Genomic DNA, 15,611 nt, shown 5'->3' with positions numbered 1-15,611 from the left:
GAACCTTTCGTAAATCAAGCGACCCATGTAGTGGCTATTGCAATTCAGGATCAGCTTTCGTGTACTTATGCCACAATGCACTATATAGAATAGGGGGAATGCCGAATTTTACATACATTTCGCGATTAGGGGTCCCCTCTGGGGAGCCGGCTGAGATTCATTTAATCGATAATTGGTACCTTTTCCAAGACAACACATTCCTCGGAGTGTGCTTAAAACAGGCATGTCAAAATATCACGAAAACGCGATATCACAAAAATGGCACTTAATAGACTTCACACAAGGTGTGCCGTTCAAACAAAGACAACGTTAGAGAAATATCTCTACATGCCCGCCTATGTGAAGTGCACTGCACATATAATTCAAATCATAGAACAAAAATGTTAGCTAACTCAAAACACATTCAAAGAGACACAGTAAGCGTCCGTAGACTATCTTACCAATCACAAGCTTACCAAATTCTCAAATATCCAGGTTCCAACTGCCAAGTTCTTTAATCGAATCATCCAAACCGGCACTGTACGACAACTCGAATGATCAGGATCTCAGTCGAGGACCGGCGCCACCTGGAAGGTCAGATCAGATGGAAAGGAAGAAAACACCGTGGGTGCCAAGACTCGGGTCACTCAGTGGCAGCGTACGCGTCCATGGCGAGTTTCCAATCCTTCATCACGACCTCTCCTTCGGGCATCCGAGTCGCCGATGAGTCCCTTCGTGGTCGCCAATTTGTGGTATTGGGTTCTCTAGGCCTACATATTCCGCAAAACCGCTTTCACCATAAAACAGAAGTTGGCACGGAAACTGGAAAATGCAAAAGACAAGTTTATTAGGACCCCATGGGGTGGTGGTACATTCCTACAGCACCCTTCGGTAATGCAAGAAGTATCACCCCGAACATCGGTGCGAGACATCTTTTATACAGTTTTACAGTAATAAAAAGAGTAGGCGGAACACGTTTGCTCAGTTTAGGTACATATATGGTCATTTTTGGAACACAGCCAACTCATGGGAGGAGTTACAACACCACTGGTCAGTTTGGAGGGACATTCCTAAGTGATGACTGTCCACTAGTACAGCGGGTTTAACTGCGCATGTGCTTGCTTGACCAATGCTAGAAATAGCCTGTTGCTGAGTAAATTCGAGTGGTCAGTGGTACAGAGAAAGGACAAAGGTTATGCTGGCCACGAGGCGACGCATTCTTTGAAATGGCCACCAGTGTGTTCAAAATGGCTTCCGAACACCATAGTCAAGTTAAGGAGAAATGCGTGTAGCAAAGCTTAACGCTTACCCGATCACCGTCAAATTAGGACAGTATGGCCTTTCCCTGCAGACGTTGCACTTTGACCATGGAGTCCTCCAGCCCGCAGAAGACCCTCTCAGCCTGGCGACTTGTGCTGCTCTCGCGGACCCTACGGGGTCTTGCACCTGTGTGCACACCCTCAGAGGTGGACTCCAGCCCAGCATTGGTTGACTCCAGTGGAACAGTTGTGATGTCACCCTCCATTTCGTCATCAGAGGACGTTTCCATGACATGGAGAGTGGGTACAGCATGCCTCCTGGCCCTTACCAACACTGATGAATTTGAGTCTGGTGAGGCTGACTGTGCTTGTGAGTCCTGCTGTTGAGATTCATGCAGCAGTGGTGATGCTGGCTGTGCTGTTGTAGCTTGCTCTGGTGGTGAAGCTGCCTGTGGTGTTGGCGCGGGTGGTTGTTCAGTGCTGGGGCCTGGACTCGTGCGGGCATCCTGACTCCTTCCATTATGGGGTGCCCTTCCCACCTTCTCCTGCGCTGTCCTACGCGATGACTCTCCAGTGGACAGATATGGACAATAGCTCAGTGGTTCTGCAAACCTGTAGTTCACTTTTAAATCACAATCCTGTCACACTATCTCAATGTCCTCAACTGCTTCTGGAATATGATGTGTGGCATGCCTTGTTGTTTTGTGTGATGACTGACATGATGGGTGTTTCAATGACTACCTCTCCCATGATGCATTGCTGGTGTATCCCAAAACTTGGACTGGAGTGTGAGTCACACAGCCACATTGGGGATGGGGGGAAGATTGCTGGGCAGGCTCCTTACCTTGTTTTGTTGCAGCTCTGGCTGAGCTGTCAGCATCCCCAATCCCAAACACACTCTCACGCTCCCGGGTGGACTCCACCAGCTGTGCCAGGTCTGTGAGGGCAGGTGCCCTGTTCCTTCTTCCCCCAGTGGCACTGGCCTCTTTCTTCTGTGCTGCCAGCTTCTTTTTGGTAATGATCCTGAGATCATACCAGTGTTTCTTTAAATCATCTATTTCGCGTGGGCTCACCCCTATGGCGTTCACCTTTGCCTGGATTTCCAGCAAGGTCTTCCATTTCACAGCCTCTGCTATCTGCAGGGAATGTTTCCCAAAAAGCTGAGTGTGGTGTTTGAGCACCTCCTCCACGAGCACCTGAAGCTCACTTGTGCTGAACTTCAATTTTCTTTTTCTATCTGCTCTTTCCCTCTGTGACTCCTGGGATGCCATTCTGCAGTTCTGCTCAGCTCAGTACAGCCAGTAGCTCAGTTGCTCACAGCTCTCCAGAATTATCTGATTGTCTGCACCTACATGGGTGTGGCCACTTTCGGGTAGTGGGGTGGGATGGATGCGCAGGATTAGTTGGTTCCTCAGATGCTTTACCTACATCTGGCCCTTTGACATTTACAGTGCCAATAGCTTAAACTCTTGCAAATGTGAGACCTATTGCATTGTAAATGCTTGTTTAACCTGGAAGACACCTCTTCTTAACCCACCTTCTGTTGGTCTAAAGATAGATTTAGTTCTCCCTGGGAATAAGCCTTATGTGGCAGCTCTAAGAATTTGAGGATCCAGAGTAATTGACTCCCAGGTCTGGAAAAAGAACCAGAGGCACCCCCCCAACTTTTATTTAGGAAAATGAAAAAGGATTAACCTCAGTACTCACTCAGAAAGTTGTTTGTAATTTGTCCATGGGCCCAGAAGCCGCTTGTCTGAGAACATTGTCCACACTGTGGATAAAAAAATGGTGAGTTCCCGGTTGAAAGCCCCACCAGAGCCTCTTTGTCTGCAATATGGCCTGTAGGAAGCTTGGCAGGCAGAAAGGACCCTTCTTCTTGCCCGTCCAAAAAAAACATGGTTAAAGACTTTATTCATATTAGTTTAGGCTTTGACTAGGGCTGTAAAAGTAGCAACATTTTTCCATAAAGAATTAATCATGTCTTCCCCAAAAAGAAGGCCCTTGAGGTTCACAAAAGTCTCTTTAATGGCCAGGTCACACAATTTAGGATTTATCTCCATTAAAATAAACCTACGCAAGCCTACGCTATTCGGCATTAATGCTTGTGTTGGCAGTAAGGATTAAGGATCAAGGCTCTCTGTCTTTACCCCGGGAGAAGCGCAACATCCGCTGGGATCTCCTTGACATGGTACCGCTATGTCATGTTGATTATTCTGACAGGGGGTCTATGATGTCAAGAAGGTGATCCTGGCAGGTTTAAGGGATCTCTCCATCCCTTCTGTAAGATCTCTGCCTGATTACATTGCATAATAGTGAGATTGACTGGAATTGGCTCTAAATTCAACTTTAAGTTATCTAATATAGCATTTCTAAGAGTCCTTGTCTTGATATTTGAACCTACTTATGCCCCTCACTTTTTTCTGGACACATTGGCACAATTGCAGACTCCAAACATTTTAAGAAATTGCAATCCTTATTAGGATTCCTTAATGTTGGTAAAACTTATATTGCAGGGAGATATGGCTTGCATGGATCCCCCAATGTTTTCCTATCCAGAATTCTCTGTAAACTTCAATATAGCTAAAAAGTCATATTTTCCTCACATTTCTGCCTGGGATCACTGTGCCAGAACAAATATCCCACCATTCAACATTCCCCTCAGACTCCCAAGTAAAATGATATCTCAGTAGGTAGTTATAGTTAGGACCAAAGTTTCAATAGGAAAAGCGCTTTTTGATTTGGCAATATCTTTAGCGTTGTTTGACGAATCTTCACAAATTTTTTAAAACTGATGGGGTGGTCAGGTCAGCATTTGTTGTGATTTGTCAAGTGGGGTCTGAGAAAAAAGGGGAGGTACCAAAACGCGTTTTTTCCATGTCAATATCCATACAAAACTTTAGACATGGCTACAGCCCGAACTGCTGAACGGAATTACATTAACTTTGGCAAAAAGGTAGTTTTTGGTTTAGAAAGCACTCTTCTTGTAAAAAGGTGTAATCTGTTCGGTTGTTCCTGATAAATGTAAATATTTACTGATACCTACATATTAGCGCAGAGGCGCCAATTAACCCTCCCGATCTTGAGCATGATATCTGACTCTCTGCCAGCCATTCCAACCAGGAAGTGTTGGCAGCCATCTTGTGACTCAGTTGAACAGAGTCACAAGAAAAAAGGTAATAAAACATTAGAAAACAGGAAAGGGGGGCAAGGTAGAAACACCCTGACCCCTTAGGACTGCTCAGGGGTTCCCATAGGGACCCTAATGGCCAGAAAAGGCATTTGTTTAAAAAACTTTCTCTGGGATTTGCGCTGGGTGAGTGAATCTGGCAGAATCTTGTTTTAAAAAAAAATAAGCATGCCTTGCTTCTTTAAGCCCCCAGGTGGGTCAGGTCCAGTTGGCAATGATGTAAATAGATGCGAGGGCTTGAGTGGGCCCACGTAGCCCTGGGGACATCCACCTCCCCAGGGCTTTGTTCATAAAATCCGGGGGGGCTATGTGGGACACCCCACAGCCCTGTGGACCACCATCTCCCCAGGGCTCCCACCATGCCATAGAAAACACTGCTGTGAAATGAAGCAAAGCAGAATTTCTTTTGAGCAGAGGGTGCTGTATATTAGCAGCTCCTATACATACTGCTCCTGCAAGAGGGGGGGCGCCGATAGGGACCACGGGGGCCTTGGTGGTCCCACCAAGTTCCCCAACCAGAGGCCGAGCCCCGGGGGATGTGGTCCCTGGGCCCAAAAATGGCCCGAGAGTGGGGCCATTCTGCAAAATACAGTTCGTGTTGCACTACTGGTTAAGGATGAAGTCCAATTTATCCTGAGGGACCTTGGGGCCAAGAAGCTCTCCTGGTACCACCTGTTGGTCCTATGGAGCGGAAATCCTGAGTGCTGGTTCCAGTGACTGTGAGTGGTTTTTACAGGTTTATGAGTGTTAAATATATATACCAAGGTATATTGGTGAATCAGTGGGTTTATGAGTGGCTGTAGTGTGTGCCTGGCTGACTGTATACATGAGTGATTAGGTGTTTCAGTGAATGTATGGGTGAGTGACTGAATGTATGAATGTGTTTATCAGTCTGTCAGTTAATGTCTAAGTGTGTATATGAGTGTTAGTGGGTGTGTGAATGGCTATATGGGTGATTGATTGGTTGTCTGATTATAGCTATGATTTTCTGGGTGTCTGTGGGTGAGGAGGTGTGTGACTTGCCTATATAGATCAGTGAGTGAGTGAGTGAGTGTCTGTATGGGGTACTCATATATGTGTGAAATGTTGTATGAGTCAGTGTCTGAATGGCTGTGTCAGTGATTGAGTGCATTTGTCAGTATGGGTGAGTAACTGAGTATGTGAAAGGCATAATACATGTGAATAAATTTGAGAATGGCTGTATAGATGAGTGCATGTATCTGTCATTAACTGTATAGCTGAGAGAATGTGTTCCTATTTCGATAAGTAAGTAAGTGGGTGGGCCCTACTGAAGAAACCCAAGGTGGACCATAGCAAACTCAAAAACATCCGGCCCGTCTCCCTGCTTCCGTTCCCAGCTAAGGTCATCTAGAAGATAGTCAACATCCAGCTCACCCGCTACCTCGAAGACAACTGCATACTGGACCCCTGCCAGTCAGAATTCCATAGCAACCACATCACCAAGACCACCCTCACCGCCGTCACAGATGACATCAGGATCCTACTGTACAACAGCGAGACGGCCCTCATGCTTCTGGACCTCTCCGCTGCCTTCGACACCTTTTGCCACCACACACTACGCACACGACTCCACGACGCAGAGATCCGAGACAAGGCCCTGGACTGAACCTCCTCATTCCTCTCCGGCAGAAACCAGAGAGTCCGCCTTCCCCTGTTCCGATCTGAAGCTTCCGAGATCCTCTGCGGCATCCCGCAAGGATCCTCCCTCAGCCCGACGCTGTTCAACATCTACATGGTGCCTCTTGCACGCATCGCCTGACATCATGACCTCAACATAATCTCCTACGCCGGCGACACACAACTGATCCTCTCCCTCACCAAGGAACCCCTCACCACCAAATCCAATCTCCACCAGTGAATGAAGACCGTAGCCGACTGGATGGAGGATAGCCGCCTTAAGCTGAACACAGACAAGATGGAGATCCTCATCCTCGGGCCCAACCCCTCAGCATGGGATGACTCCTGGTAGCCGGCATCGCTGGGGACACCCCCCTCACCTACCAATCATGCACGCAACCTGGGAGTCATCCTCGACTCAAAACTCACCATGACCAAACAAGTCAATGCTGTCTCCTCCACCTGCTTCAACACCCTCCGTATGCTCCACAAGATCTACAGATGGATCCCGACAGACACAAGGAAAACAGTCACCCAGGCCGTAGTCAGCAGCAGACTCGACTACGGTAACTCCCTCCATGCCAGAGCCCCGACCAAACTCATCAACAGACTGCAAAGGATCCAGAATGCCTCTGCACACCTGATCCTCGAAGTCCCACGCCGCGACCACATCTCCCCCCACCTGGGGAGCCTGTACTGGCTCCCTGTCGACAAAATAACCTCCTTTAAGCTCCTGATCCATGCACACAAGGCACTCCACAAGATCGGCCCAGCCTATCTCAATAGTCGACTCTCCTTCTACGTACCCAACAGGAATCTCCTCTCAAAAACCTCTCCCTGGCCACCATCCCACGCATCCATAGAACCACAGCCGGAGGCAGATCCTTCTCCCAAAGTACAGCAAGACCTGGAACACCCTCCCCCTCAACCTATGACAAACCAAAGACCTTCTAACGTTAAGGAGATGACTCAAGACCTGGCTGTTTGACCAGTAGCAACAGCACCCACCCTCAGCACCTTAAAACCCTTGCGGGTAAGTAGTGCGATTTACAAATTATTTCATTGATTGATTGATTGATTTGGTATGTAACTGTTTGGGTGAGTAAGTAGCTGTATGATTTACTGTATGGGTAAGAGTCTAAGTGTATAAAAGATTGTACAGTGGTGTGAGTGGGAACATCTTCAGAAACATGGTCAGACTTATAATAGTGACATGGGAAGGGTTACTGTTTTATATTTGGCTAGGCCCAACATTCTGACCAGTCGGTGAATAGTGAAGCTGCCAGAGAAAGTGATGTTTAAGACATGTTGGCAGAGGGATAAGGCTACTTTGTATGAGTCTCTGGAAAGGTACATTTGAAGTAGGCCCTTTAAACCTAGGTGTTTGCCAATGGTAAGTGCACTCTGTCAAGTTTAAAGGTCGGCATGCTCTTGTGACTCAAGTATGTGTCTACTTGTACATGTATTCTGACACATACTGTCTGAAGATCCTAGATAGAAAAACTAGTAGCTTCTCACACAGGTGCATAAATCTTCTCTGTTCCACTCCATCAGTCGGTCGCAGAATGAGACATGTCTTACCTATGTAGCTGTCAAAGAACCCCTCAAATAAACTCTTGAATACCCATGTGCACTGTATTATGAGCAGAAGGAATACATACACCATCTTGTACAGAAATAGTCTGAAACACATTTATTCTTTTATTTATAGTTTTCTTTTTATGTATCATGTCACTAGGAAAAGGCATAGACAAACGCTTTGAAGCCTTCAGAAACATGGTGAGACTTACAACAGTGACATGGGAAGGGTTGATGTTTAATATGTGGCTAGGCCCAACATTCGAAGAAGTTGGTGAATGGTGAAGCTGCAAGATAAAAGTGAGGTGTAAGACATGTTGGCATAGGGATTAGGGATTAGTCTACTTCGTATGAGTCTCTAGAACAACCCATGCACTTATGCAATGACCCAGCCACTACCTTAGTACACATCCATTCACTCAAGCACGACCCATGTACTCATTCAATCACCCATGTGCTATCTTTGAAATCTTGCATTTACTGTGGTTCAACCCATGCACTCATCCATTCATTCAAACAGTATCCATGCGCTCACTATTCCGTTGCAGCTTCACTATTCACCAACTGTTCCAAATAGTGGGCCTAGCCAAATATAAACAGCAATCCTTCCCATGTCACTGTTGTAAGTCTCACCATGTATCTGCACCTCTCTTGCTTCTTTCTGCAACTATCTTGACTCTTTCTGTATCTCTCTTGATTCTTTCTGCACTTCTCCCGCTTCCTTCTCCACCCATGGCCCCTCTTTCTGCACCTTTAGTCTTCTTTCTGCAGTTCTTGTGCTTCTTTCTGCACCTTGTGTGCTTCTTTCTGCACCCCTTTTGCCTCTTTCAGCACCCTTCTTCCCTCTTTCTGCACCCTTCTTCCCTCTTTCTGCACATCTCTTGCCTCTTTCTGTACCACTTTATCAATTTCTGCAGTTCCCTTGCCTCTTTCTGCCTCTTTCTGCACCTCTCTAGCTACTTTCTGCCCCTCTCTTCTGCCCCTCTCTTGCTTCTTTCTCAACCTTTCTTGCCTCTTTCTAAACCTCTCTTGCCTCTTTCATGACTTCTCTTGCTTCTTTCTCCGCCTCTCTTGCTTCTGTCTGAACCTCTCTTGCCTCTTTATGTACCTCTTGTGCGTCTTTTTGCACTTCTTTGACCTCTTTCTGCAACCCCCTTGAATCTTTCATTACCTCTCCTCTGGCTTCTTTCTGCATCTATCTTGCTTCTTTCTGTACCTTTCTTCCTCTTTCTGTACTTCTCTTGCCTCTTTCTGCACTTCCCGCGCTTCTTTCCACACCTCTCTTGCTTCTTTCTGCAACTCTCTTGCCTCTGGCTGACCCTCTCTTACCTCTTTCATCTCTTCTCTTGCTACTTTCTGTACCTCTCTTTCTTCTTTATGTACCTTTCTTCCTCTGCCTTTACTTCTCTGTTCTCTTTCTGTACTTCTCTATCCTCTTTCAGCACTTTTCTTTCCTCTTTTGCACTCCTATTGCCTCTTTCTGCACTTCTCTTCCATATTCATGCACCATTCTTCCTCTTTGTGCACCTCTCTTGCCTCTTTCTGCAGCTCCTTTTCCTTTTTTTGAAGTTCTATTTCCTCTATCTGTACCTCTCTTGCATGTTAATGCACTTCTGTTTGCTACTTTTTGCACCTCCTTTGCTTCTTTCTGCACCTCTATTCCTTCTTTCTGTACCTTTCTTCCTCTTTCTGTACTTCTCTTGCCTCTTAGATTACTTCCTTTGCCCATGTCTGTACTTTTCTTTCCTCTTCCTCCCACATACATTTTCTTTATATACTTCTATTGTTCCTTTCTGCACCCGTCAAGCCTCTTGCTGCACCTCAATTGCTTCTTCCTGTACCTCAATCTCTTCTTTCTGTACCTCTCTTGCTTCTTTCTGCACCTCTCTTCCTCTTTCTGCATCTCTTTTGCATCTTTCTGCATCTCTTTTGCATCTTTATGTACCTCTCTTGCTTATTTATGTACCTCTCTGCCTCTTTCTGTACCTTTCTTCATAAGTTTGCGCCCCTCCTGCTACTTTCTGCCCCTCTCTTGCTTCTTTCTCAACCTCTCTTGCCTCTTTCTCAACTTCTATTTCCTATTTCATGACTTTTTTTGCTTCTTTCTGCAACACTCTTGCCTCTTTCTGTACCTCTCTTGCTTCTTTTTGAACCGCTCTTGCCTGTTTCATCACTTCTCTTGCTTCTTTCTATAACTATCTTGCTGCACAACTCTTGTTTCTTTCCACATCTCTCTTGCTTCTTTCTGTACCCCATGTGCCTATTTCTTTACCTCTCTTCCCCTTATTGTACCTGTTTTCATCTTTCTGCACCCCTCTTGCTACTTTTTGCCTCTCTCTTGCTTCTTTCTCAAACTCTTTTGCCTCTTTCTCAACCTCTCTTGCCTCTTTCATGACTTTTCTAGCTTCTTTCTGCTCCTCTCTTGCTTCTTTCTGAACCTCTTTTGCCTCTTCAATTACCTCTTTTGCTTCTTTCTGCACCTCTCTTACCTCTTTCGCCAACACTCTTGCCTCTTTCTGTACCTCTGTTGCTTCTTTCTGAACCTCTCCTGCCTGTTTCATCACTTCTCTTGCTTCTTTCTGCACCTATTTCGCTTCTTTCTGTACCTTTCTTCCTCTTTCAGTATTTCTCTTGCCTCTTTCTGCACCTCACTTGCTTCTTTCTACACATCTCTTCCTTCTTTCTGGAACTATCCTGCCTTTGTCTGACCCTTGCTTACCTCTATCATCTCTTCTCTTGCTTCTTTCTACACCTCTATTGCTTCTTTATATACATGTATTCCTCTGTCTCTACTTCTCTTTCCTCCTTCTGCACTTCTCTTTCCTCTTTCAGCACTTTTATCTCCTCTTTCGCACTTCTGTTGCCTTTTTCTGCACTTCTCTTCCTTCTGCCTCCATCATTCTTCCTCTTTGTTCACCTCTCTTGCCTCTTTCTGCTAGTCTTTTTTACTTTTTCTGCATTTGTATTTCCTCTGTCAGGTCTGTCCTGGATGCTCCTCAGGATTGGATCGATGCTATAAGGGGGCCCACCTCTAGATCAACCCAAGTCTGACTGTAATTGTGCACAGACTGTTAAGGCGATCACGCGGGGGAAAAAGTTGGGTCCGGAGGGGAACAGCTGGGCACTTGGAACCGTAACCTGTAATTACAGAAGCAAGGGATAAGTACCACAGAACCCTAAGCTGGAACATCCAATACTCAACAAAACACCTTTTACCTCACCTGTATATCCTACAGGTGTGCCTGTATGAAGGAAGGATCTAAGGGCGGCTTCTAAATCCCCTGGTTGTACTACTGGAAAATATAATACAGAGAGCATTAGCAAACCCCCTTGTTCCCTCCCCTCCTGTAACGTGAAAGGTTTAGGACAGCAATGAACACCTACCCATGTGTAGGATAAAGATAACCTAATGTTGCCCCAAAACCAAATAATGAAATAATGATCACATTCCTGGTAAACGGTAGTTCATAACAAAAGGTCTTTCTCCTCCGAGGAAATGCTTAGAAGAATAACCTCAGGGTGTGCAAGACGCGACTACCCCGAGATCTCTCCAACATTCCCTAGACTGCAAATAACGCAAAAGTCAGGAAACTAAATCATATGCCCAGCGTAAAGTAATTATAGCGTCTCTACAGATCCTGCTCTGTAAGCGCTCAAAATGTGAGTAATGTGCACTGAAAAGGTAAGGCGGCACCTATACCCAGGTGTCCTGCGCAAACCGGAGCAAGACGCTCCCTGAAAGTATGCAAAAACAGATTCCGTAAACAAACTAGGAATACAAGTGCCCCACTCGATCTTGAAAACCTGTTGCTGAAATGACGGAAGGACACGGGCGCTTCCTAAGCCCCACCAGGTTAATCCACACTCGAGCGGCAACACGATGATGAACTTTACGTTGTAGGCGCTTCCTAAGCCCCACCAGGTAAATCCACAAACGGACTCCGAGAACAAGGAACGCTGAACCCACACGCTAGCAGCGGCATGTCCCTTCAGCGCGAGCCGAAACTGGCCTCCGCCGACTTCCAGAGATCCTGTAATGACGAGACAAAAGTACACAAATCAAAACACGAGCAGGAATAATCGGCAGCGCGTCCTCCGTGAGACTTCCTGATAATCACTAGTCGCGCCGCGTCATAGGAGCGCGCAGCGCAAAGGATCATGGGATATGTAGTTTCCCATTCCGTTCCTTACAATAGGGCAGGCAGTGATTTACCAGAGGTCGGGGGGGAATCGTGACAGTACACCCCCTCTCACAACACTCACTGACTGCCACCAGGTTTACCGGGATGTGACAAATGGAACCTCCGCACCAGTCTAGGAGCATGAACCGCCCCCACAGGTTCCCACGAGTCCTCCTCGGGACCATAACCCTTCCAAGACACCAGGTACTGAAGTCTCCCCCTCACTCTACGAGAGTCCAAGATGCGCCGCACCTCGTACTCTACATCCTGCTCAACCCTCACAGGCGCAGGCGCTGCATGACTCGGACCCTGCGCGGGCTTGATCAGCGAAACATGGAACACTGGGTGTATCCTGAAATGCGAGGGGAGTTTTAGTTTCACCGCTACGGGGATGACATGACGAATCACCTGGTAGGGACCGATGAACCTAGGGTTGAAAATGCTGAACCTTTTGAAACGGATGTTCCGAGTGGACAGCCACACCCAATCCCCTTTCTTGTATCCAGGACAAGGCCTACGATGTCTATTGGCCTGAGTTTTGTACCTACGTTTAGCCTGTACAAGATTCTTTCTGGCCTGCAAAACAGTCTTCCGTAACCTCACCAATCTTGACTGTAACTGTGGAATTGGTGCTTCAACACCCGGCACACTCAAAGGGGCGAATCTGGGATGAAACCCATAAGTACAGAAAAATGGGGTACACAAAGTAGAGGAATGAAGTGCGTCATTGTACGCCACCTCAGCCGACCATAACCATTCTACCCATGCTTCATTAGAGGTATCAACAAAACACCTCAGGTATTGCTTGAGGGTCTGGTTTAACCTTTCGGTCTGCCCATCCGTTTGCGGATGAAAGCTGGTGGACAAGGAAGAGGCAATGCCCAATCGATCACACCAGACCCTCCAAAAGTTGGCGGTGAATTGTGCCCCTCTATCTGAGACAATGACCTTGGGTAGGCCATGCAACCGAACAACATGTATGAGCAATAACTGCGCTAATTGACTAGCTGTGGGAACCCCTCTACAGGCAATGAAGTGGCCCATCTTGGTTAAGTAGTCCACGACTACTACTATCGCTGACATCCCATGATCCTTAGGGAGTCCCACCACAAAATCAACTGAAAAGCTTTCCCAAGGACTCACAGGCGTGGGCATTGTTTGTAACAGCCCTTGTGCTGGTCTATGATCGCTTTTAGCCTGCGAACAGACGTCACATCGTTGAACCCAAGCGAACACATCCAGCCGGATGGTGGGCCACCAGTAAGTGTGTAGCAATTTTTCCAAAGTTTTCTTCCCTCCAGTGTGTCCTGCGCATGGTAGATTGTGGCACCACTTAAATACTTGTTGTTTCAATGCAAGAGTGGGGAGAAGCAATTGGGACCCCTTTCTTGGCAACCCTTGACGAATTCTCCATTCCGGGTGTAACCGAATCCAAGTTTTCCAAGCAAAGGTCTGGATGCCTCTCTTGACTTTGTGGAGAAATTCTTCCGTATGGATCACCCCTACCACCTGTTGGGGTTTGATGGATGCTGGTTTCAAGAGACTCCATCAATGCTGGGTGACTTTCTTGACGGGTGAGAGCATCAGCTTTCCGGTTGTCACATCACGGACGGAAGGTGACCACAAACTGGAACTCAGAAAAGAAGAGCATCCATCTCAATTGTCTGGGTGTGAGATGGCGTGCGGCTCGCAGGAACTGAAGATTACGGTGGTCGGTATAAACCGTGATTTGGTGAGTGGCCCCCATCAGCCAATGCCTCCACTCTGTGAAGGCGTCTTTAATTGCTAGCAATTCCTTCTCTGCAATCGTATAATTGCGTTCTGCAGAATTTAGCTTGCGGGACATGAAGGCAATGGGATGTAGATGACCGGTATCCTCACTCCTTTGCGAGAGAACAGCTCCCACCGCTAGTTCTGACGCATCAGCCTCTACCACGAAGGGGAGTTTTTGGTCAGCATGAATCAATATCGGAGCTGATGTGAACGCGGTTTTCAACCGATCAAACGCTGTTTGCTCGTCGGTTCCCCATAAAAAAGGGGTGTTCTTCCGGGTTAATCGTGTGAGAGGTGTCACCAGATCCGAAAAGTGCGATATGAACCTCCGATAGAAGTTGGCAAAACCCAGAAGTTTCTGGATATCCTTGACAGTGGTGGGTTGCGGCCACTCCACAATGGCCCGTACCTTCCTTTCAGCCATTATCTGCCCTGATGGAGTGAGCATGACTCCCAGGAATTCCACTGTTGTGACATGAAACTCACATTTCGTTAACTTGCAGTACAGTTGGTTTTGTTTTAGAGCCTCCAGCACCTGCCTCACATGTTGGATATGTTCTGGTTCATCATTAGAGTATATTAGAATGTCATCTATGTAGACTACTACAAAGATGTCCAGGTAGTCTCGCAACACCTCATTAAGGAAAAATTGGAAGGAGGCTGGGGCGTTGCATAGCCCAAAGGGCATCACAAGATACTCAAAGAGCCCATACCTTGTTTTAAAAGCGGTTTTCCATTCATCGCCTGATCGTATGCGTACTAAATGGTAGGCTCCCCTCAGATCCAGTTTCATATAAATCCTGGCCGATCTCACTTGTTCCAGTAATACAGGTATCAAAGGAAGTGGGTATTGGTTTTTGATGGTTATGGCGTTTAATGCCCTGTAGTCGATACAGCAGCGTAATTCCCCATTGGCCTTTGGAATAAAGAAAAGGGGGGAAGCTGCTGGGGACCTTGATGGTCGGATGAATCCCAAAGCAAGTAGGTTGTCCAAATATTCCCTTAGGTGTTTTGTTTCGGGTTGTGACAATGCATAGATTCGGCCACATGGAACCACTGACCCTGGTGTTAAATCTATGCGGCAATCGTATTCCCTATGTGGAGGAAGTACTTCGGCTTTTGTTTTACTGAAGACCTCTTCATACTCCTGGTAACACTGAGGTAATTCCACCCCTTTTTCCGCGGCTGTGGAAATGGTGTGAGTAACAGCCAATACCCTTGATGGTCGGGGATTCTCCTGGATACAATGGTCTTGGCAATATGAGGAGGAGAAATCCAAAGATCGCTCCTTCCATTTTATATTGGGTTCATGCTTTTTCAGCCAAGGGAGTCCCAATATTATTCCGTAATTAGGGGCCTGGATAAGGTTAAACGACAGCTGCTCCTTATGATAACCCCCATACCACATCTCATACTCCGGGGTATGTTGGGTGATAGGACCAGATTCCAACACATGACCGTCTACTGCAAACACTTCTTCCACGACGGTTTTATCTACCGGGGTTACTCCCAACTTCCGAGCTTCTGTCAAATCCATGAAGCAACCTGTCGCTCCAGAGTCTACCATGGCACGGACGTACTTAGGATCTTGATCAATCCATAATTCAATGTCTACAAAGAACAGCTGGTTTCCCACTCGGTCTTCTTCGGTTATTGAAGGGATGAAATGTGCACTTGAGTCCCTCCCTTCCTTAGAACTCAAGCATCGGAGTTTTCCGACCCCTTGTCGACAGTGGATACTACTCCTTGACCAGCACGATAGCGTCCTCCTTTCGGTTTCACCGGACATTCTCGTAGAAAGTGGCCTTTCTTCCCACAGTACAAACACAGCCCAAATTTGCGACGATGTTCTCTTTCGCTTGTAGTGAGGGATGCTCTCACCACACCAATGTCCATGGGTTCAGATTTGCCTTCTGCTTTATCCCCGTTAGTCGATTTCTCCCCGAACACCAGAGGTCTGTCTCTTCTTCCAGTCTCTCCCTTTCTCTCTCTCAATCGGTGATCCAAGCGTAAGGC

Source organism: Lissotriton vulgaris, chromosome 4_1, assembly GCF_964263255.1.
Source record: "Lissotriton vulgaris chromosome 4_1, aLisVul1.2, whole genome shotgun sequence".
Lineage (NCBI taxonomy): Eukaryota > Metazoa > Chordata > Amphibia > Caudata > Salamandridae > Lissotriton > Lissotriton vulgaris.
The sequence above is the reverse complement of the archived record's forward strand: the minus strand, read 5'-3'. Positions refer to the sequence as shown.